Source organism: Gopherus flavomarginatus, chromosome 3 (genome assembly GCF_025201925.1).
Source record: "Gopherus flavomarginatus isolate rGopFla2 chromosome 3, rGopFla2.mat.asm, whole genome shotgun sequence".
NCBI classification, from domain to species: domain Eukaryota; kingdom Metazoa; phylum Chordata; order Testudines; family Testudinidae; genus Gopherus; species Gopherus flavomarginatus.
In genome coordinates this window covers 244,513,317-244,539,145 of record NC_066619.1, presented here as the reverse complement: position 1 = coordinate 244,539,145, position 25,829 = coordinate 244,513,317, and positions in this window count along the sequence as shown.

The following is a 25,829-nucleotide window of genomic DNA, read 5'->3' as shown; positions in this document are numbered from 1 at the left end:
CACGCAGTAACCTTCTTTCCGCCCACTCTCAAATTTTCCCTTCGCTCCAAGGGTATTTGAGAGGCATCCGGGCCTGGGGATCTTTGGGGTGATGGTGGTGTAATGAATTGCACTCGCATGGTGTTCTTTGGACAGTTGGCCTTGATATGTCCCAGTTCATTACACTTAAAGCATCTTCCATCTGATGGGTCACTGGGCCGAGGTGAGTTACTGGAGACTGGTGAGGTTGAAGGGTAGGGTATCTGTGGCTTTACTTGGGTGGTATGTGGGGTCTTTGGCTGTCCTCGGTTGTAGGGTTTATGGTCTGTGTGCCCCCTGGGGTAATCGTTCCCCTTGACAGTAGCTTTCTTGCTTTCTGCCAGTTCCATCCATTTGGCTCCAATCTCCCCCGCCTCAGCGATATCTTTGGGATTTCCATCTTGTATGTACCGTGTGATGTCTTCAGGAACACCATCCAAGAACTGCTCCATTTGTATGAGGAGGTTTAGTTCTTCCAAGGTTTGAATGTTGTTTCCTGTTATCCAGGCCTCATAGTTTTTTGCAATGTAGTAGGCGTGTTCGGGAAATGACACCTCTGGTTTCCACTTTTGGGTTCTGAAGCGCCGACGGACATGATCTGGGGTTATCCCCATCCTGTATCTGGCCTTGGTTTGAAAAAGTTTATAGTCATTCATTTGCTGTTTAGGCATTTCAGCTGCCACCTCTGCTAACGGTCCACTGAGCTGTGACCTCAATTCTACCATGTACTGGTCTTCGGGAATGCTGTACCCAAGACAGGCTCTTTCAAAATTTTCCAAGAAGGCCTCGGTGTCATCACCTGCCTTGTAGGTGGGAAATTTCCTGTGCTGTGGAGCAATAATTGGCGCCGGGTTGTTAGGGTTGGCTGGCACATGCAGCCCAGCTTTTGCCATCTCCAGTTCATGTTTTCTCTGTTTTTCCTTCTCTTCATTCTCTTTTTGGTGTTTTTCCATTTCTTTTTGGTGTTTTTCCATTTCTTTTTGGTGTTTTTCCATGTCTCGGCGGTGGGCCGCCTCTTCTTCTGCTTGTTTCCTTCGGTAGGCTACCTCTTCTTCTTCTAGTTTTCTTTTGTGTGCTGCCTCTTGGGCTGCCTGTTCTCTTTGGAAGGCTGCCAGTTTCATGCTTTCTTCCTTTTCTTTCATCTCCATCTGTCGCCTGTGTTCAGCTTCTTTGATTTGTCCTTCGGCCTCAATTTTTGCCTTAGAAGTCATGGTTCCTGTTTTCTTGGGTTGGGGTGCCCTCCGGTGTTTATCTTCTGCACTGCAGGTTCTCTGTTGCCTCCTGAAGTCTGCCTAGCAACAGTGCTTTTTCCCCTTTCTCTCTCTAGCTAATGTTCAATGAAAGTAAACCAGAAAAACCACTTTATTTGCATTCATATAGTGCTGGACTTGCCTCCTAATGGGAGGGCTATTGCATGACAAAAGACCCTTAACAGTCTGGTAATGGCTTCTCGCTTAACATGCAAGCCACAAACTGCCAGAGAGAGCAGAAAAAAAAAAATTCTCTTTGGTTCCCTTTTAAAACCAACTGTTCCTCTCTGCTAAAAAGCCCCTAGCAGAGAAAAGAAAAATAAAATATTCCTACTGGCTTCTGGATTCTGTCTAGATCCCACCTGCTGCCACTCATGTGATAACCTTAGTCCCAGATTTGGACCTTAGCGTCCAAAATATGGGGGTTAGTATGAAAACCTCCAAGCTTAGTTACCAGCTTGGACCTGGTACCTGCTGCCACCACCCAAAAAATTAGAGTGTTTTGGGGCACTCTGGTCCCTCTGAAAAACCTTCCCTGGGGACCCCAAGACCCAAATCCCTTGAGTCTCACAACAAAGGGAAATAATCCTTTTTCCCTTCCCCCCTCCAGGTGCTCCTGGAGAGATACACAGACACAAGCTCTGTGAAACTACACAGAGAGACTCCCCCCTCTCTGTTCCCAATCCTGGAAACAAAAAGTACTTTCCTATTCCCCCAGAGGGAATGCAAAATCAGGCTAGCAATCCAACACACAGATCTCCCCGATTTCTTCCTCCCACCAATTCCCTGGTGAGTACAGACTCAATTTCCCTGAAGTAAAGAAAAACTTCAACCGGTCTTAAAAGAAAGCTTTATATAAAAAGAAAGAAAAATATAAATGGGCTCTCTGTATTAAGATGATACAATACAGGGTCGATTGCTTAAAAGAATAATGAATAAACAGCCTTATTCAAAAAGAATACAAATCAAAGCACTCCAGCACTTATATTCATGCAAATACCAAAGAAAAGAAACCATAGAACTTACTATCTGATCTCTTTGTCCTTACACTTAGAAACAGAAAATTAGAAAGTAGAGCTGCTTCTCCAAAGCTCAGAGAAAGCAGGCAGGCAGACAAAAGACAAAAGACACAAACTCCCTCCACCCAGAGTTGAAAAAATCCGGTTTCCTGATTGGTCCTCTGGTCAGGTGCTTCAGGTGGAAGAGACATTAACCCTTAGCTATCTGTTTATGACACTGACTAACCTCACTATAAGTGAAAGGAGAATCAAGCCAAGGAACACAATAGATTAAAAACATAGGAATGGCTATATGGGTTCAGACCCAGGGTCCATCTAGTACAGTATCCAGTCTTCCAACAGTGACCTGTGCCAGATGCTTCCGGGGGAATGAGCACAACAGGTCACTTATCAAGTGAGCCATCACTGTTGTCAAGTCCCAGCATCTGGCATCTGGAAGTTTAGAGGTACCGATACAATGGGGTTGCATCCCTGCCCATTATGGCTAATAGCCTCATGAACTTACCAAGTTCTTTTTTGAACCCAGTTATATGTTTAGACTTCAAAGCATTCCCTGGCAACAACTTCCACAGGATGACTGTGCATTCTATGAAGAAATATTTCCTTAAGTTTGTTTTAAACCTGCTGCCTATTTATTTCATGGAGTGATCCTTGGTTCTTGTGTTATATGAAGGGGTAACATTTCCTTATTCACTTTCTCCACATCATTCACGATTTTATAGACCTCTATTATATTCCTCCTTAACTGCCTCTTTGTTAAGTAGAACAATCCCAATCCTTTTAATCTATCTTCATATGGAAGATGTTGCATACCCCTAATTATTTTTGTTGCCATTCTCTGTACTTTTTCTTTTCCAGTTCTAAAATATCTTTTCTGAGATGGGGCAATCAGAACAGCATGCAGTATTCAAGGTGTGTGAATACCATGACTTTATATAGTGGCTTTATGATATTTTCTGTTTTATTATATATGCCTTTCCTAATTGTTCCTAACATTCTGATAATTTTTTTTGACTGATGTTGCACACTGAACAGATGTTTTCAGAGGACTACCTACAATGATTCCCAGATTTCTTTCTTGAGTGATGTCAGCTAATTTTGACACCATCATTTTGTATGTACAGTTGGGATTATGTTTTCCAGTATGCATTACATTGTATTCATCAACACTGAATTTCATCTGCCATTTTGTTGCCTTTTCATCCAATTTAGTGAGACTGCTTTGTACTTTTTGCCGTCAGCTATGGAGTTAACTATCTTGAGTAATTCTGTATTGTCTGCCAGTTTTGCCATCTCACTGTTTACCCCCCTTTCCAGATCATTTATCAATATGTTGAACTGCACTGGTCCCAGTACAGATCATTAGAAACTCCACTATTTATCTCTCTCCACTTTGAAAATTGATCATTTATTCCTAACCTTGTTTCCTATCTTTTAACCAGTTACTGATCCATGAGAGGACCCTTCCTCTTATCCTATGAATGCTTGCTTTGTATAAGAGCTTTTGTGGTGGGACCTTGTCAAAGGCTTTCTGAAAGTCCAAGTATACTATATGCACTGGATCACCCTCATCCACATGATTGTTGACACCCTCAATGAATCCTAATAGTTAGATGAAGCATGATTTCCCTTTACAAAACCTGTGTTGTCTCTTCCCTCAACATACCATGTGTATCTGTGTGTCTGATTATTCTAGCTTTTACTACAGTTTCAACCAATTCGCTTGGTACTGAAGTTAGGCTTGAAGGCCTTTAATTGCCAGGATAGCCTCTGGAGCCGCTCCCCACCCCCCCTTAAAAAAAAATCAGCACTGCATTAGCTATCCTCCAGTCATCTGGTACAGAAGCTGATTTAAGTGTTAGGTTACATACCACAGTCAGTAGTCTTGCAATTTCATATTTGAATTCCTTCAGAACTCTTGAGGGAATCTCATCTGGTCCTGGAGACCTATTACTGTTTAATTTATCAGTTTGTTCCAAAATATCCTCTATTGATACCTCAATGTGGAACAGATCCTCAGATTTGTCACTTAAAAGAATGGCTTACATCCTCTGCAGTGAAGACTGAAGCAAAGAATGCATTTAGCTTCTCCACAACAATCTTTTCTTCCTTGAGTGCTTCTTTAGCACATCAATAGTCCAGTGGTCACACAGATTATTTGCAAGGCTTCCTATTTCTCACGTACTTTAAAAAAAATGTTCAATTTTGTGTCTTTTGCTGAAGTTTTTTTTTTTGCCTGCCTAATTATATTTTTACATTTGACTTGCCAGAGTTTATGCTTATATTTTCCTCAGTAGGATTTAACTTCCAATTTTTCCAATGTTTTCCCCCTCTAGCCCCTCTTTTACTTGTTGTTTAGCCATGGTTGCTTTTTGGTCCTCTTTTTAAAAATTATTATTTGGAGTATACATTGTGTTTCAGCCTCATTGATACACATTAGGCCACATTATCCGCAACAGGGAACTTAACTGAAATTAACAAAGACAATATGGCACCGAGGGAAAATATAATGCATTGGTACTACAACACTCTCTGCTTAACTGGGATGCTGCAGTGGATGCTCTTCTCACCCAGAATCAAAAGAATTTTTGAGGACCAAAAGTTGCTCTTTTGTACTTAAAATAGTTCAAGGCTTCTTGTTTTCCTTTAACTTCATTCACTGCAGGTTTTCTGCCTCACATAAAAATTAAAAATAATACAAATCTGCTAATGTGATGTTTTCCCCTCTAGTTGAAACTAAGTACAATTGTATTAGATAAATAAGGTATCACTAAATCCTCGAGATGACTTGAAATACAGGCAACTTGAACTCTAAGGACCCAGTCCTGCAAGACACTTAGATTAAGAAGACCTGTGCACTTTATGATCTTTTGACTTAAATGGGCTTTGCACAAGGGTTCACCCACACAGAATCCATTGCAGGATCTGGGCCTAGCTTTAAACAGTGTTCAAAATCATTTGGAAGGCAATACTAGTAAGGTCTTACTTTGTTCTGAGCCTGTTTTAGATGATTTTTTTTTTTTTGCTGGAGAGAAAAAGCTACTATCACTCTCTGTATTAAAAGACCAGAAATCCCTACTTGACCGCCATATAATAAACTCCAAATAACTCAATAAAGTAGGATTGCCATTGTAGTCAAAGAAAGACAAGGTGGATAAAGGATATTCCTTACCCATCTTGTTTCTGTAATATTCAAGGATGAACACAGCCACACCAATGCTGTAGACTACAGTAAAATTCCTCCTCACTATTAAGTATCTGGTTTAGATTGGTTACCTGAAAAGACACGGCAGTTAACAAAATGCCCCCAAACCAAAGTGCATGTAGGTACAAATTCTAAAGTATTTTCAAATCAGTATTGAATTCAAAATCTAAAAAAATGGAAAAATATTCTCTTACTTTTGGAATTTGAAATGCCAAGTATTGAAAAAAGATACATTTCATTTCAAGAATACTTATAAATTGTATTACTAAAAAACCAAACATTAAGGTTGCAAAGTCAAACACTTAATTTGCCTCTCTTGTGCATATGCATTATGATGCAGTCTTTAATTGCATGATCACATATTATTTTTCCACAGGAAATGAGCAGTTAATCAATATTCCTTTTTCATCTTCATTCAATGCATGGCCTTAATACCATTCAAACCATGCACTGAATACAAAATTATTCATTTCTTCTTGGGTGTTTCTATGCTTTCATCACAGGATATGGGTGCTTCACAAACACTGATGAATTTATCTTCACATTAGACCTGTGAAAACAAGTGGTATTATTATCTCTATTTTACAGATGGGGACCTGAGGCATAGAGAGATTACAGAAAAAAATGTCAAAAGTGTCTCCTAATTTTGGGTACACAGTTTAAGACACCAAGGCCTTGATTTTCAGGAGTACTTAGCATTATACGAAACATTGTATGTTCTAAACTCAGCTGCCATCAACTTCAGTTGCAGTTGTGAATGCTCAGGACTTCTGATTGAACATTCTGGTTTAAATAACCTGCCTAGCAACACATAGGAACCCTATGATAGATCCAGGAATAGAATCCAGTTTTCCAGGGAACTATTTAATTGCCTTAATAGTGAGACTGGCCTTTCTCTTCTTGCAAACCTCTGCCTCTTTCAATACATGCTTTTCAGCTCCTGAAGCAAATGGGGCAGTGTCCTACAAGAAACATAGTTCTTCACTAAACAACCCTTAATCACCCCTAGTTTAGGTTCCTCTTGTTTACTCAACAGACAGTAGTCCTATGGAAAATATAGCAAGTGATCACCTAATTAAAGATGATAACACACACGCACACAAGTTGGGGGAGGGAGAGAGTGGGGGAGTGCACAGGCAACCTTAAATCTGTCATTTCCTAAGTTTTGAGTGCTTGACTTTGCAACCTTAATGTTCATTTAATGTAGGGACTCTGTGTATGCACATGCACAAGAGAGATAACAATTCTAAGTGTCCCAGAAGGGAAAAATGTAAGTATCTATAGTACAGACAATGATTACCACTTACCAGAAAGATACTGTTGGTAAATAGTATTTCCTATATTTAAAATAGAAGTGTTTTGGTGAAGGCCATCCCAGAGTGCTCCTTTGTGCCCAGGCATGACACCACAGATGAGCCCTGCTTGATTTTCCGTCACCTGAAGTTTAAAGAAGCCCAGGCAGACCTTTAGATACTAAGAGGGCCCCCTTTTGGAGGGTCTCTTTTATTAACAGAAAAGGCCAATACAAGTATAAAAAAAACCTTTATCCCACCACCCAAACTTTCTAATGTAATCCTAAAAATACCATTACTGACACTGAGTCTGATTGTTTCTGCAATATGTACTAGTAACATGAAATCAGCATGGCTAAGATATTAATATGCATATAATTCAAAATTTGCACTGAAGAGTTTGTGAGTGGCTGGCTGGAGTGGGGTTCTGGAAGGAGTGAAAGCAAAAAACTTTGGGTCCAATGGGGTCTACTGCAATAGTCGTCACAGGAATCATTGGCTACTGGTCCTGCTATTTGAACAGGTGTGTGTGTATGTGTGTGTATATATATATATATACACATGCATATACACACACACACATACATTATATATATAAACACTGATCCATGTCTTGTGACTGGAGCCATGAAATAAAGATCAGTCACTTACCAGCACTCACATATGTCATTTATTGATAATTGCTATTCACCTTCTCCCTCCTCCATCAGCTGCAGTTCATCTGCTGCAGGGTCAATGGAGAAGAGGGGGAGAAAACTTGGTGGGAGCTGTCATCCCACAGTGTCTGGGACCATCTTCCTCCTCTATCCTTAATATTGCACCCCCTTCACTAGCAGAAAAGAGAACGAGAGCATGTTCAAGGAACAGGGTATCCCAGGTGAACAGTCCCTTGCCCTTATGGATCCATGGATGACGGGAGCATGATCTAGCCTCTAGTATTTCACATATATTTTCCTTGTCTTGTCACACGTAAATAATTTTAGCAGCATAGTACACATTATGAATAATTTACTGCATAAAAAGTAGCTGAGTTAGTCACAAACTTTCTAGTTGTCAACTTAATATGTCATAAGTACCAAAATAAGTCACAAGTCCCAGTAAGGTTTTACTTTACACAAAGACTCTCAAAGCAATAGATCTATCTCTACAGATAGATAGATACATGCTTTCTCTGTTGCCATAAAACAATTACGTTTCATCCCTATACTAAAATACAACATAAGATCACCACAAAATCGTAACACTCTGTTAAGCAAGCTGTCAACTAAAGACATAGGAGGCACGGAACACCTAAGAACCCAGCTATTAATAACCAACCACCACTACACATGTTGTGCACACAGTAAGGATGAACAAAACTCTGGCCATGAATCCTGATGACTTTTTTTTATAGAACTTTATGGACTTAGGTTATAATCTTTCTTCCTCATCTGTGGCATATTCAGCTGCACAACTCAATAATGTTGACAAATCCAATTTTCTAAAAGGCTTTAGGCTGGTTTTGGTAGAGTAATGACAGAGGGATTTGTTAGGGAGGGACTAATTCCAATGGGTCTTGTATTACTAGCAAACAGATAGCAGACAGAATGAAGGACATACTGACTAAACTTCTCCCTATGGTATTACTCAGGGTGATTAAATAAGGGTAAATATAATTCCAAATCTTATTGATTTGCCTGATTCATGTATTATAAGTTGAGCTTTTAATAGCTTACTCCCACTTTGAAACCTCTTTGGTGTAAAGCACTAAGCACTAGGCTATTGAATGGTACATTTAGGACTAGAGATAGACATTTCCAAATGTCACTAAATTGATAGCATGTTTAGGAGATAAGATGAAAACCTGAAGTTTCTCTTAAAGCAAAAATAATATAAAGATTTCCCAAAGGAACAGTCTTTGGAAACAGTTGCAGTTTTTTTCTGTTACTTGAAACCATTGGAGATCTGGCATTATGAATACCGATTTTATAAACATTTTTATCATATGAAAGAAAGTAGGTGGTCTGACAGTTTGGAATTAAGACTGTTACTAGCTTTCTTTAAAGTCAATCTCCGGAATATTTTTTTCCAGGCATGTATCTCCCATAAGTCTCACTTTTAGGAATAAATTTTGCACTAGGGTTGAACTAGACACCATAGTTGGCCTTTTCCAACTGTAGCATCTGAATTCGAAGGAATTTACCTCAGCCTTCGTCAAGCGTTTTCCCCCCACTTTGAACTTTAGCGTCCAAAAAGTGGGGACCTGCATGATCACTTTAAGCTTAATTACCAGCTTAAATTTGGTACGCTGCCACCAGCCAAAAATATAGTGTTTTGCACACTTCCTGTTCCCCAAAAACCTTCCCTGGGGAACCAAAGACCCAAACCCCTAGGGGCTTAAAACAAGGAGAAATAAACCATTCCCTCTCCTTTCCCCCCCAGACTTTCCCCTCCCTGGGTTGCCTTGGGATGCTTCACACTGATCCAAACTCCTTGGATCTTAAAACAAAGAGGCATTAACCATTCCCTTCCTTTTCCCCCCACCAATCCCTGGTGAGTTTAGACTCAATCCCTTGGATTCCAAAACAAGGAAAAATCAATCAGGTTCTTAAAAAGAAAGCTTTTAATTAAAGAAAGAAAAGGTAAAAATTATCTCTGTAAAATCAGGATGGAAAATGTTTTACAAGGTATTCAGATTCATATAGCCTAGAGGGACCTCCCCCCAGCCTTAGCCTGAGATTCAAAGTTACAGGAAACAGAGGTAAAAATCCTTCCAGCAAAGACACATTTACAAGTTAAAAAAACAAACATAAGACTAATCCGCCTTGCCTGGCTATACTTATAATTTTGAAACATGAAAGACTGATTCAGAAAGATTGGGAACACCTGAGTGTACGTCTGGGTCCCTCTTAGCCTCAAGAGCGAACAACGAACAAAACAAGCAGCACAAACAAAGACTTCCCTCCACCAAGATTTGAAAGTATCTTGTCCCCCCACTGGTCCTCTGGTAAGGTGTCAGCCAGGTTCACTGAGCTTCTTAACCCTTTACAGGTAAAAGAGACATTAACCCTTAACCATCTGTTTATGACAGCCTTTTAAAGGTATTTAGGTGTTGTTCTGTTCAGTGTTACAATATTATGTGACTTAGGTCTTGTCTACGCTAGAAATGCTACAGTGTCACAGTGAGGTCCTACAGATCCCTCCCATCAACATAATTAGATCACCTCCTGAAAGGTGGTAGCGAGGTCTGTGGGAGAAGCTTTCCCACTGACATAGCACTGTCCACACGGTGCTTATATGTGCGCAAATTTTGTTGCTTGGTGAGTGGCTTATTCACATCCTTGAGCAACAGAATTATGCCAATTTAAGCTGTAGTAGAGACAGCCATCTAAGGCTAAATCCCACTTCCAAAATTGATTTGGGAACTTAGGAGGCTAAGGGTGAATGAAAGTCAATGGGACGTAGGTTCTGAAGTTCTCAAGTCAATTTTGAAAATGGCACTTAGGCCTTAAGCAGAGCAGTGCCTAAAATATATTAAAATATAGGCCTTTAGTCTTAACAGCTATCTGTTAAAGCCAAAGGGCATTTTAAAAATGTTTGTGAGTTAACCTTACATAAGGCAGGTAAGCTTATTATGACATTTCAAAGATGGTGAACCTGAGATTCCAAAAAGCACATATGAAATCAGACTGAAGGTCTCTTAAGATTAGCACCTATGATCAGTGTCCACTTTTGAAAGTGTTGGCCAAAGTGGCCTCCTCAAAGCAACACAAGAAGTCTCTGGCTGAACTGAGGACAGAATCCAGGTTTTCTGACTATAGCTAAAGGAACATCTTACAACAAATAATTTACCTGCTGAATCAAGCTTCTCTTGTTCTCATGAAGTATCCATGGCAGCCAGCATACAATTGCCTGAAATGTATTTGTTATTTTAAATTATTTCATGAATCATTTTGTTTGTGATTATTTTTAACTCTGTGGATTGTCTGTGATCATTTCTTAATGAGTTTTCAACATTTGCTAGTCAAGCTGTGTTAATTGTGATGTGTCACATGGTACTGCTCCTATTCCCTAATTGAATGAATGTACAAACACATCAGGCCTGGTCTACACTATGCGTTTAAACCGAATTTAGCAGCGTTAAACCGATTTAATAATAATAGAAGATATACCAATCTCCTAGAACTGGAAGGGACCTTGATAGGTCATTGAGTCCAGCCCCTGCCTTCACTATCAGGACCAAATACTGATTTTTGCCACAGATCCCTAAGTGGTCCCCTCAAGGATTGAACTCACAACCCTGGGTGTAGCAGGCCAATGCTCAAACCCCTGAGCTATCCCTCCCACCTAACCCTGTACCTGTCCACACAACGAGGCCCTTTATATCGATATAAAAGGCTCTTTAAACCGATTTCTGTACTCCTCTCCGACGAGAGGAGTAGCGCTGAAATCGGTATTGCCATGTTGGACTAGGGTTAGTGTGGTCGCAAATCGATGGTATTGGTCTCTGGGTGGTATCCCACTGTGCACCATTGTGACCGCTCTGGAAAGCAATCTTAACTCGGATGCACTGGCCAGGTAGACAGGAAAAGCCCCACGAACTTTTGAATTTCATTTCCTGTTTGCCCAGCATGGAGGTCTGATCAGCACGGGTGGCGATGCAGTCCCAAATCCAAAAAGAGCTCCAGCATGGACTGTACGGGAGATACTGGATCTGATCGCTGTATGGGGAGACAAATCTGTTCTACCAGAGCTCCGTTACAGAAGACGAAATGCAAAAGCATTTGGAAAAATCTCCAGGCTATGATAGACAGAGTCCACAGCACAGCACAGTGTGACAAGCGTAATGGAAAGACAAAGAATCAAATGGATGCTCATGGAGAGAGAGAGGGGGTACTGAGGAATCTAGCTATCCCACAGTCCCCGCAGTCTCTGAAAAGTATTTGCATTCTTGGCTGAGCTCCCAATGCCTGAAGGGTCAAAAACATTTTCCCGAGTGTTTCAGGGTATAGATCGTCAATTTACACCCTTCCCTCCCTCAAAAGAAAAGGGAAAAAAAAAACGTTTCTCGCCTTTTTTCAATGTCACTCTATGTCTACTGCATGCTGCTGGTAGACGGGGTGCTGCAGTGCTGAACACCAGCATCCCCTTCCCGGTGGCAGACGGTACAATATGACTGCTATCCATCATCATCATCAGCTCGTGAGTGCTCCTGGCTAGCCTTGGTGAGGTCGGCCGGGGGCGCCTGGGTAAAAATGGGAATGACTCCCGGTCATTCCCTGCAGATGGTACAGAACGACTGGTAACCGTCTTCATCATAGCAACTGGAGGCTGAGCTCTATCAGACCCTCCCTTTCATGTCTAAAGAAAAGATTCTGTACTGCCTGGAGGCAGCTGGAGGCTTCCTCTCCCTCATTTTATCTCACTAAAAAGTCAGTGTTTCTTATTTCTGCAATCTTTATTACTTCATTACACAAATGGGGGGACTCTGCCACGGTAGCCCAGGAGGGTTGGGGGAACTGGGAAGCAATGGATGGGGTTGTTGGAGGGGCACCCCCTAGAATGGCATGCAGCTCATCATTTCTGCGGGATCTCTGGGGCTCTGACACAGAGCGGCTGTGCTCTCTGGTTCTCTAGTACATTTGCCCCATATTCTAGGCAAGAGTGACTCTATTTTTAGACAAAACATAAAGAAGGGAATGACCCGGGGAGTCATTCCCATTTTTGTCCTTGCGCCCCTAGCCGACCTCAGCGAGGCCAGCCAGGAGCACCCATGACAGCAGCAGATGGTACAGAATGACTGATAACTGTCATCTCATCACCAATTTACAACGGCATGGCAGACAGTGCAATAGGGATGGTAACCATCTCTGCTACCTTGCAAAGGCAAATGAATGCTGCTGTGTAGCACTGCAGTATCGCCTCTGTCAGCAGCATCCAGTACACATACGGTGAGAGTGACAAAAGGCAAAACGAGCTCCATGGTTGTCATGCTATGGCATCTGCCAGGGCAAACCAGGGAAAAAGGGAGCAAAATGATTGTCTGCCGTTGCTTTCACAGAGGAAGGATTGAATGACGACATTTACCCAGAATCACCTGCGAGACTGTTTTTGCATTGGGATCTCAACCCAGAATTCCAATGGGTGGGGGAGACTGCGAGAACTATGGGATAGCTACGGGATAGCTACCCACAGTGCAACGCTCCGGAAATCGACGCTAGCTTTGGTACATGCACGCACCCCGCCGAATTAATGTGCTTAGTGTGGCCACGTGCACTAGACTTTATACAATCTGTTTTACAAAACCGGTTTTGTAAAATCAGAATAATCCTGTAGTGTAGACATACCCTCAGTTTCTGCTGTTTTTCAAAGTTGCATATCTGACCTAACTGAAGATGTGTTCCCTAAATGGAATAGAAAAGGGATGTGAACATGGCCAAAGCATATTATTTTTGAACTACAGTAATGTCCATGGATGTATTATTTGCCAGTCTATTCCTGGCTCACATCCCTGTGCTTTATTAGGCCATATATTCATGTAACATAGGCAGTCACCCATCAAGCTCACCCCTCATGGCCAGAGTTCCTTTTTACAAAGGCCTCCCCCTGTTATTCCTCTTCAGGGCCCCTGAAGAGCTCCATGGTCCACAGGTAATTCAAACAATCCCCACATGGGGTCCCATTCACGTAGTATTCTGGGTACACAGTGGCTCTCCAGGGCCAACCCTAGTTCAGCCTCTCTCTCATCTGGTAATGCAAAATAACACAAAGTCTTTGAAAAGAGAACACAAACTTTCAGTCCTCATCTCAGTTTGAGCAGGGCACAGCCCCTCCTCCCCAAGGGTCTGTCTGCTTCTCAGTACCTCCTGCCTTGAGTTTGTCCTTCTCCACAGTTTCTCTCAGGGGGTGCCTTCCCCTGCTCATTCATGAGCCTTCATACTACCCCCTGCAGTGCCCTGCAAGTATAGTTGCAGTTTCCAGTGCTTATGGCCTTCACTTTAAACTTCCTGTTCCTTTTATACTGGAATTGCCTGATTCTCTTAGATGGGGCTTATTCTGTAATCAAGGTTGGATTTGCCTCAGGCTTTTCAACCCACAGGGCAGGCCACTCTGTTACAACTATCCTTATGCCATTTGCAGTATTGGGAAGACTTAATATATGTACACTATATTTATATTTACTGTTCAGTGTTATCCAGACATTTGCTACCACTGGTGCCAGGATTTATCCTGATGTGGAAACCTGTTGAGATCAGTTTACAAAAGTGATTTTGAGGTTCACATGAGATGAATGGCAAAATATATAGACATCTGTCTTTGCAAATGCTACCTTATAAACACAAACACCACAACACTAAGCCATTTGGGATGTTATAGGTCAGTGGTGGGCAGCCTGTGGCCTGCGGGCCGCAAGTGGCCCATCAGGATAATCCACTGGCGGGACGAAATACAGTTTGTTTACATTGACCATCCACAGGCATGGCTGCCTGCAGTTCCCAGTGGCTGCAGTTTGCTGTTTACAGCCAATGGGAGCTGCAGGAAGTGGCGCGGGCCACAGGGACATGCTGGTTGCCGTTTCCCACAGCTCCCATAGGCCACGAATGGTGAACCGCGGCCACTGGGAGCTGCGGGCGGCCATGACTGTGGATGGTCAATGTAGACAAACTGTCTTGCGGCCTACCAGTGGATTACCCTGACAGGCCACGTGCGGCCCACAGGCCTCATATTGCCCACCACTGTAACACGTATTGCAGGGAACTTTACACACAATGTGCAATGTGTATTAGTATAACAATTTGATCTTTGGGTAAGGAAAATACCGAATAGCTTTAAAACGATCGTTATTAGTTTAAGCAACACACATTTTGCATTGGCAGTTTAAGAAGCTTTCGAACTGATATTCATTTACACCAAGCCCTCTTCAAAGCACTCTGGAAATTTAAAGGGGTCTAAATATAAATGGGAACCAAGCAATAGCATATCATGGTAGAAGAAAGTCAAAATTCAGGTTTAGGCAAATGCATCATTTAATGTTCAATGAGGTACAAAAACTACTGAAGGAAAGCTTAAGAAAATTAAAATGTGCAAACACTGGTGTAATATTTTTCTTTCATCAGTGCAATTTGTGGCACTGTGGCTCAATCATTTCCCCCCTCTTTAGACAAACTGTAAAAAAAAAAGGAAATAAGGTCACAGCCATGACCTTAGCTGCAGGAATTTTAATGAATCTGGTAGCAGAGACAGGGATAGATACTCAAAACATTGCAGTGATTTGTATTTCCTCAATCTCCATCAGTATAGCTATCATTCACAGGGTCAGACTTATATATGGATAACCAAGACAAACACCCAGTATGTCAAAATTCATGGGCCATCACTGAAGTTAAAGTTAATATTTAACCACAGCTGATTATTTGTGGGAGAAAGGTGGGGCACTGAATTCTAGCTCTATGGCTTTGTTCGATCAAAGACTTTAAGAATGCAGGTCATATTTCCATAACATTAGTACTATTTCTGACTCTTTCCTCCTTTAGGTTACATTCTGTGCTGGATACTGGAGCTATTGCTTCTCCTCAAGAAATTAAAAAGAAACACAGAAGTTTGGAGTGCCCAGGTCCACCTAAGACTTCTCCATGCAAATACAGGAAACTAAGTTGTTACAATGAAAAATTAGAGCTGGGCAAAAATTTTCAGCAAAAAACACAGAGTTGGGGACACCAAAATGTTTCACAAATTCTTGTTACCCCAAACCAAATTGTTTCAGTTGAAAAAAAATAAATCTGAAACTATCCAAACAATTCATTTAAACATTTTCAAAAATGAAACATTTTGATTTTTCAGTTAAACAACTTGGTTTTGAAATCCCCTTGAACTTTATTTTAAAAAAATCCAAAACATGTAAAAATGGTTATAGTCAAAATGAAGCATTTTGATTTTGTTGAAATGAAACATTGAGTTTAACCTTACATTTTTTTTACTTTTCAATTCATCAAAATTTTTATTTTCATTTCAAACAGAATTGTTTCTCCCCATGTCCCAAAATTGCCTGTCAACCAAAGAGATTCATTATTCAAACAATTTGACAGCTAATCCGTTCAAAAGAAAGTGGTGGAGTTGGTGGGAACAAGCTCCCTGATAATATTCCCCTTGTGTAAAATTCATCCCCAGCTCCGGATTTCATGATCAGTTTAACTATGTATATGGAAAAATAATCATAAATGAACAACTGATCACATTGCCAGATGAGTCAATAATCAAATCCATACTCCATTAAAAAAATGCTACTCCAGTAAATTCTGCCAGTATTTCTGTGGAAGATAACTGTAAATCCTGATAATTTTCAGGGTTGGGGAGGTTTGGTGCATATAATGGAGCACACCTGCAATATATTTAACCAACTCTTCTTAAATGTCTAGAACTTTCTATGCGTTTTCATGTTGTGATTAGCACCAGCTGATCTTCAGTTTAAATCTTTGTGACCACTCTTCAACCATCCTTTACCAAAAGAGAACAGTTTTAACCTTCTCACCCCGTCATCATAGTTTAGCTCATTGATTAATTTAGTATGTCTTCTCTTGAATGTCTTTAGAATTTAGTAAGTTTCCACAGAAAAAATGGATCTGAAATGGGGGCTTCTGTTTTGAGTGCATGTGTATGTTAAACCTGTTAGAAAGTTCTGGCCTGAGGCCAAGGCAGGTCACTAAAGGTTAGATGATGCAGCCTGAGAGTGGCACTTCCTATAAGAAAGAGGCTGCTTAAAGAGAAGAAACAGAGTTAGGGGGAGGTGTGGTGGGAGACACATGCAGGGAACCAATGTAGAATGTTTAACGGGGAAAGGTTTAGGAAAGGCCAAACCAGCAAGACCTGATTTCAAGAAGGTACAGTATTATAGAATCTGGGAAAGATTGTTTTTTTGGACTTGAGTTGACATTGACCTTTGATGTTATTTTAATAAACCAGCTCCGCACAAGGGGTGTTACTTGACTCTGTAGAGTCTATGTGAAGTTACTAGGGAGCCCAATTAGAGGAAACTGAGGCAGCAGATATCTGTCTCAAAAAAACTTGACACAGCAGAACAGCCACAGCGTAACTTTTAGAAGTGTCAGAGCATAGCTCTGTCCTGGATTTCAGGCATTGGAGTGATGCACCAGACTGTTCCAGCAGCACTACACAACTGCTCAGTTTTGTGTGAGCCTGAGTGCTAACTGGGTGGACTGTGGCCAACCCACAACCACCCATGGCTATATCCTTGATATATACCCCATTTAGAGCATATACTTGTGCCACCCAAACTTTTCTGTCTCTGGTATATAGCACAGTCATCCCTTTAACTTGAAAAGAATAGGAAGTTGCTTTTAAATTGAATCATCATTGGAAATAAAATGTGTTTAAATCATTGGGTGCGGGAGAGGGCAGGACTCATACTCCACTCTAACAAACCTAAAATATAGTTCATGAGGTCCACACCACCTCAAACTTCAGAAGTTTTACCAACGCCTGTTCCAAATCAAACATATTGTATGTCAATTAATGACAGGTTACCCAGTCTGGATTCAATAATTGATCCTCTCTGTAAAAAAGATAGCACATTCCCAGTTGTACAAAAGATCTGATTCACCAGCCTGTCTACCACCTTGGACAATTGTAGGAGATGTGACTTTTGTAAAAAGCTTCCTCCACCTTTTCTACAACGTAGGACTGTAAAACACTCTATGCCATGTCTGATTATATTCTCTGTGTGATTTCCATCATTATGGCTAACGTGTGCCCTATGTAAACCAAGGCAACCTATGAGGATGACATATTGTTAGCAAAGATTAAAGAGCCACCATTTTGATGGTGTGACAAGTTCAGAGTTTCCTACCAGAGCATCAGTGGAGGACATGTCCATGTTACCTCTAATTACCCCCTGAAGTTTCAATCACTTTCAAATTTAATTAAGAATGGATAGTAACATTATTTTGTTGATACTGCCTGCTGTCTTGCTAAAAGAGCTTGGACTTTCCAGTGCTTGACAACCTGGGATGCATCTTCCAAAGTCTTGGTTACCACTTTAATTTCCTTGTTTTTTTTCCATTACTTGCGTGCCCGGTATTATGGCATGTTGTTTAAGCCATCTTATTATCATGGTCATTAATTGGAAGATTCTACATATTTTACTTTTGTTATTGGTTTTCAAAGCTTCAGTTTCTGCCATTGCTTTACATAGTCCAGTCCATGTTTCCCCACCCTTTGTTTTTAAAATTATATGCCTCCCCTACCCTTTGCTGGCAATCCAGCAGGTCCAAATTCCATCAAATTCTGTGGGAATTTACAGGGAAGGTATAGGGTGTTCCCTAACCCATGGTTTTCTGTCATGTTAGATCACAATTCCTACAGAGGACAACTCACTTATTTACCAGATCAGCAGTCGTGGGTCACCAGTGTGGTTAGATGTTTGGCTGTGTGTGTGTTCTCCCTGTGTGCTACCCCAGCTCTGTGCAAACAGCTGACACAGCAGACCTTGCGCGAACCGCCCAAAGATCAAAAGATCCGTTAAGATACGAAGGCACCAGGCCAGGTTTATTGTCAACAAAGCATGGTAATAGCACCAGATGGATTCTATGAGAATACTAAGACATGTATGTCCATGACAATGAATGCAGCTCAGTAAATGAGAGGACTTTCCACCCTTCCCCACCTCCCAGCTGGACAAAGATACTCTCTTTAAAATACATGTGGCTAGCCTAGTAAAAACACGTTAGTACTGCCTCTGACATAGTCACCTCGTGACATGGCTAGTTATCACCTTGTACATGTTGGTTTAAGAAAAACATTTTTTATTATGTAATGTCATCCTGACCTATGTTTTAGGAGTGTTCAGTGTGTTCCTGTTATCCTTGGGAAATGTTTTTGCACCATATCAGGGTGTTCTGGTACCACTTGATACCGAGATGAGTTTGCATAAGTCCTTTGTGCTTAGTACTTCTTAGGAATGTGTATTTTTGCCAGATTCTGTGAGCAGGTCCTGCCTCATACCAGGCCTTTGATACAAGAGCTTATGTCTCAGGCTCTTTTCCGATTACAGTAGGTGTAGTTAGTCGTGTCCCACTATTATTACTGAATATCTTCACAGAGTTTCTTATATAGACCTTTCTGTCTTTCCTGATCTCCTCTGCATCCATACCCTCGACTAAATGTGGGAAATTATGTATTCTCTTAATGGATCGTCTGCCATTCATGACAAGATCAAACACTTTAAACTGTTGTAGTCAGGCTTTCTGACTGTTTTCTAATTGACTTCCCTTTGCTGTCACAAACTGTCAAAATTATTCTAGCAGATATTTAACTGTTTCTTAATAACTATCAGCAGCTAGTTAAATAATTCAAGTAATGGGGAAGGGTATGGGATTTTACCTTAGAGAGCTAGCACAGTGAATAATCATAAGACATAGGTAACTTCTTATCAGAACAGTTTGCTTTGGCATAATTATTTTCCTAACTGAATCTCTCTATTATTATTAAACATTATACTGAACAACTAGTAGCATTGATCTGCTCTACCATTCAAATAATGAACATATATTATAGCCATGTAAAACCACATCTCAGCAGTCTACCCTTAGCAGACCAACATAATATTGTGCTCCAAAATCCTTTCAAGGAACAAATAAACCATTACAGGTGTCCAGGCATTCTCACTTTATCTTCAGAACTGTCTGCTACCTTTTTAAGTTTCAGTCTTTCAAATTACAATTACAGAAAGCAGTAAGTGCTTTTGCAGGTTTAAAACAATGACCCTGTTCATAAGTGAAAAATGAAGCTATTTTAGGCGGAAAGAAAAAGTCTTCATCCTGGATTTGTAATATAATGATAATGTGGTATCCTTTATGGTCCTATATATTTGTATATTGTCTCTAAGGCATGTCAATCTCTCAGCAGCAACATTTTGTCTCATAGTATTAGCATCTACTATCTTAGCAACAAACATCTGGATTATTTTACATTCAAAGTAACGGGCTGAAAGAGTGCCAGAACTTGTCTTTTCTTTCTTTTTAAGTAAATGGTTATCAAACAAACCCCAAACATGCTATGAGATGATAAGATAATATATTTCTTTAAGAACTCATTAGCTCTCTTTCCGCAGTTCTCACTGAGGCAACATTATCAACAAACCCAACTGGAGCTCTTGACAAGAACAGAGTGTAGGGCTGGGGCCTCATTTGCTGTCTCCTACCTCAGCATCTTAATCTTAATGTCAGTGAAATGATATTAGTGATAATGACATACATTTTGAATCCACTAAAAATTTATATTCCACTCTAAGATTAAACACAGCAACACAGATGCTCTATGCTGCTGGAAGAACAAAGTCCCAAGTCATTGCTCTACAGCAGTGGTTCTCAACCAGGGATCTGGGACACCTCGGGGGCCACAGGCAGGTTTCAGGGAGTCCATCAATCAGGACCAGCACTAGGCTTGCAAAAAAGCTGAAGCTCATGGGGCTGAACTCCAGGGCCCAGACCCCCAGTACCCAGGGCTTAAGCCAAAGCCTAAGCAACTTAGCTTTGCAGGGCCCCCTATGGGTGAGCCCCCGGGCAATTGCCCTGCTTGCTACCCACTAATGCTTGCCATGTCTTTAAATGCAGAAAAAAACACTCATTGTGGCACAGGTGGGCTATGCAGTTTTTAACAGCATGTTGGAGGAGTGGAGGCTCAGAAAGAATAAGATTGAGAACCTCTGTTCTAGAGCCAGATGTAATGCTCTCTCTAGTCTCTGAGCTATTCTCTAGTGGAATATCTTTCCCTAATTAGTGTCCTTACAAGTTATGCACACTTATCTCATTATCTGCAGCCAGGAAAACAGTGACATCACATGGAGCTGCACAGAACTAGGAAATAATCATAGCACACTGGTCGGATCTTATTCTGCAATGCCCAAGTCATGATGTTTCTTCAGTTTGTATTAATGAGTTGTTGAGTAAACATTGCAAGAAAATGTCAGGATATTACATTGTGTGTCCATGCTGGCCTGTGATGCTGAAGTTTCTCTCTAGCACCTCAAGGTTGAAGACCTCTTTTGTACAGTATTGTGTGTATTCTATCAATGCGTACGCAATGTTCGCAATTATGAAATAAAAATACATTCATTATATCTTCAGTACTTGAAACTAGCTATTGATTTATGCCTGCTGGACCAAATTCAAGATTTGTATGAATCTCTTCTCTGCTAAACAAAAGTCTTTTCCTTTCTTTCTCCTTTGGACATCTTTCATTTGCCACATCTTCCTGTGCAATTCTGAACTTCATTCATTTAAGCTTTTTAAAATGAAATATACATGTTTTGTTTTGTTTTGTTTATGTTCAAGTTCTTTGGTAAAAATCTGATTAATTTACTAGCTGGCTAGTTACATTTTTTTTTCTTAAAGTGAGTCTGATAAATGAACAGGCTCTTCTGCAGATTAAATACATGGTGCCATTTAATTGCCTCGATGGAAATGTTATGTGGTGATGGATACATAGCTATTAAATTATTAGTTAGGACACCATGGGAATGGGTAACAGTTTTTGAAAGGCTTATGTGTATTTCCATTCATACTCTATGGCACAGTCCCTGCCATACTTTTATTTATATCTATGTGTGCGTTTATTGTTTAAAAGAATATACAACCTACAGCAATAATAGGTGTCCAGAGATATTCAGGTTAACTAGAAAGCTGAGGTTATCTAGTATATCCAGTAGCTAACAGAGGTTATGTTTAAGTTTAAGTTGTAGCATTTCATAATCCTACTTAAAAATTAGCCACTCTGCTAAGAGTTAAGGGTCTGGGGGTGGAGGGTAATGCTAGAGTGATCAGGATTTCTTAATGCTATTGTTTTATCTAACCTGACTGCGGATTAAAAATATATAATGTTTTTGTTTTTGTTTCGGAATTTCTCTTCACAGCCAGAAAATCTTGAAATGTAATTTTTATAAAAACGTAGATTGGGTTTTTGCAAAAAATGATCAACAGGAAGAAATTAATTTCATGGCCTCTGTGGCTTGTTCATGCTTGCAGATCAGTTGTATGTAGTTGTATTAGTGTTGCAATATATACTGAGGCAAATCTTATAAAAGGCAGATCATCAATGTGGGAGCCAGTTGTGCAGCAAAAGCTCTCAGTAAATATTTGTTAGTCACAATTTGCACAGCTTATAGAACCAGTATTGCAAATCAGTTGTACACTGCAGTATTAAGATAGCTGTGGAAATAGTACAGAGACACAGTAATAAAGTAAGTGAGCTTTAGGCCTGATTCTACAACACTGAAATCAGTGAGAGTTTTGCCAGTGACATCAATGGACACATGATCAGAGCCCAAATCCTGACAGCCTACTTGCCAACCTGCAACTCCTGCATTCAGTGAGAGTTGCATGTTTTTAGAAAGTATCCAGCACTGATTGGTATTTGGCATTAGATTTTTAATGCAGTCTTACTCAAGCAGATTTCCCATTCCCTTCAATGAGATTTTGTTTACGCAGGAAGTAATTACTTTTGGATTTGACTATCTTGTCTGAATAACTAAATGCAGTTTTTTTCAATGTTTTCAAAAATAATGGACCACATTCTCTGCACACTTACACCTTGTAAATCAAAGCAAAAGTGGGCCAACAGCATTTAAATTACCTCTGCACATTCACATTGTGTTTGTTAATAGTGGAATAAAGGGCACAGCATATTAAAATGAACAACGGATTGTAGAAATAATCTACATTGTTCTTTGTAAAGAAAAATGGTTGTGATACAGGAATCCCTCTCTAATGATTTAATATATAGCAGCATTTTTTTTCTTCTTACTTCTTGACTTTGTAGTAGACTACAAAGAAGGCATATTTCCAAAACCTCGTTAGGTTTATTATATTTTCCCTTCAGAGTCCATATTCCAGGCTCTTAATAAAGCCTACTTGTCTGAAGGATGATACTTTCAAATTCTCTTTATCTTGTCTCAAATGTATAGGCTTCCACCACTACCCAGTACATGGAACTAATGCAAATAGCCTGAGTGCTGAATTACTCATGAATTTTATATAGTTGAACGTGACCATTTTATTTATAACAGACAGTCCATTCACAGATTTTCAGTTGATAATAATTCCTTACTGTGGTGTAATAATTTCTGACAGCTAATAATTGATTGATTTATTATTCAGCACAATTCTAGTATTTAGAGCACAGAATTACTGAACAGTCGATTAACTCACTCCAGCTTGATGAGTTCCAATATTTCTCAAAGAATGCTTCATATTGCTGAAAATAAGTATGAAGGATTTAGGTTTCAAATGGAATTTGGCTTCTATTTCTTTCCTCAATTCTCCCAATGCAAGAAGAGATAGATAAAAATATCCAGGGGTTAATATTCTGCACTATGTTTCAAGTCTTATAGACACCATTTCCTGAATATTATAGAAAATACATTGCCATGCTCAGAGGAAAAGAGATTGATATCTCAGCTATGTCAGCCAGAACTTTAAGACAAATAAAAAGAGGCTGAATTCAAGAACAAAAGATAAACTGTAATGGTTCCACTGCAATAGGGAACATACTGAAATTGCTATATCCTTATAACAAATTTTAAAAATATGCCTTTTGAAAACTGAATTGAGATAACATGAAATAGTCATTGAAAAAGAAGTGCGTGTATGTGTGTATAAATCCTCATGTTGTGCTCACAGTCCTCATGTTGCTCTCATTGTGTTGTTGGCTATAGTAAACTGTGTGCATACAAACTGATTAATAGTTACTACAAAGTTAATCTAAACTTTTAACTCTCAGCACTAAAACTTAAAATGAGAGCAACCTGTGAAAATAACATATGCCACAGGTTGCACATGACACATAATAGACAGGTACAGAACCTTCTCATAAATCCAAATTCATCCCTGGCCCAATTCCACTGTCTGTTGTGGTTATATAACCAACCTGGAAATGTTTGCTTGTACTTTTTGTATGAATTTCAAGAACAAATAAAATGACTGCAGCTAATTAAAATGACATTCAAATCACTATATTAAATTATATTGGCTTCTACTATAATTACAATAATCTCACCACAATAATTTATCTGTTGCTTAACCGAAAGTTTATAAATATTCTTGGGTTGATATTCATCCACAGCAATTTTATAACAGCTTACACAAACATATTGAATGTGATTAGCCAAAAGTAACCTCCAAAAATCTCAACAGTTCTGTTTTTAAAAATCTTCATGCTTAGTTTCCCAAAATTTTAGTTTTCCAATTATAAATCATGTATTAATGCTCAAGGAGGCTAGTGATCAATGCCTGAGTGACTATTCAGGAAGGTACTAGTAGGAATATAGCCCCACATTACACCTGAGTAAAATCCAAAATCAATTAAAAACCATAGTTTTTAACATGAGGGATAGGCCTGAAGCATGTTACCAAAATGAATGAAATAATGAGAAAGAGGGAATGTTTGTGTTAAATTGTAGTGACCCTGGAAATACCACAGTTTCAACCTCTGCTAGCTGGCTGTTTCATTTGTTGTTTTACCATGGTTTCATACAGCTAATATTATATAGGGTATCCCAAGTAGATGGTGCATTAAAGCCCAGAACAAACATCACTGATCCAGTCCATAAGCAGAAGAAATATTACCGTAACAGCAGTGCAGCAGCACCAGAGCCCAGTAGATGCAAATAGGCCTACATTGGGCAGGTATATAAAGTTAATGGCTGGAAAAGAGGACGGGGTGGAAAAGTGGGATATGAGGAGAAGATTAGGCACTTTAATGTCTTGCTTTCCCTTCTATGTTATGCATTAAACCCATTGTATATGCAAACTTACCATCACCTACAGGAATCATTTGCTCATCATAGGTTTACACCACATGTAACAGAGATAAACAAGCTTTTACTGAACTCCTTTTGTTTGGTTTCATATAAACTTTCTTTCTGAAGGGTTTGGTGATCAATACAGCAAGAAAAAATGCCACAGAGCAGGAGTGGCCAAATTTACTGAATCTCCGAACCACATAATCCTCAGACATTCGAGAGCCGGACATGCTTGCCAGGGCTTGGGGCTTCAGCCCCTCAGGAAGCATCTACTGGGGCTGAAGCCCTGAATCCCCACAGGTGTGCCCTGCAGGGTTGATGCCCCACCACTCCACCGCAGGGCAGAAGCCTGTGCTCCCCCACTCTGGTAGGTGAAGAATCAGGGAAGGGGAGCGAGGGGCTTCGCAAGCCACGCTAACTGTAAAACAGCCTCATGCAGTTTGGCCACCCCTGCCATAGAGCTAAAGTAGTGCATTCATGCACACACTGAAAATTGACTTGAGTAAGAATACTACTTACTATTCAATTCATATGATGTAGCAAATCAGTCTGGGATTTGTATTTAGCATTATGGATACTACTGGGTCACATAGATTCATAGATGGTAAGGCCAGAAGAGACCATTCGTTCATCTAGATCAGTGGTTTTCAAACAGGTACTATACACTGAAATACAAGTACAATAATTATATTCCAATTGATTAATTTTATAATTATATGGTTAAAATGAGGCAGTAAGCAATTTTTAAGTAACAATGTGCTGTGACACTTTTGTATTTTAGGTCTGATTTTGTAAGCAAGTAGTTTTTAAGTGAAGTATAACTTGGGGGCACGCAAGACAAATCAGACACCTGAAATAAGTCTGGAACTGTTGAGAGCCACTGATCTAGACTGACTTCCTGCATAACACAGACCATTAAATGTCACCCCATTATCACTGTATTGAGCTCAATAACTTGTGTATGATTAATGCATATCTTCCAGAAAGATTCAATCTGGTAGCTACAATATAGTTGTAATTTTACTTGCTTATATTTCAGTTACATTTTAAGGGGGTTTTATAGTTATTTTCATTGCTGGCTTTTAACATTACACATCTTTGAAGTAAATGTCACATCAAGGTCATTTGTATCTTTAATTGTAGCCCCTATGTGTGTGCCTAGTGGAACTGAAAGAAAATTGTTCAGACTCTAGCTATGCTGAGGGTTTGACTGATGCTTGTTTTATTTGTATATCTTCCCTGTGGGTTCTCTTC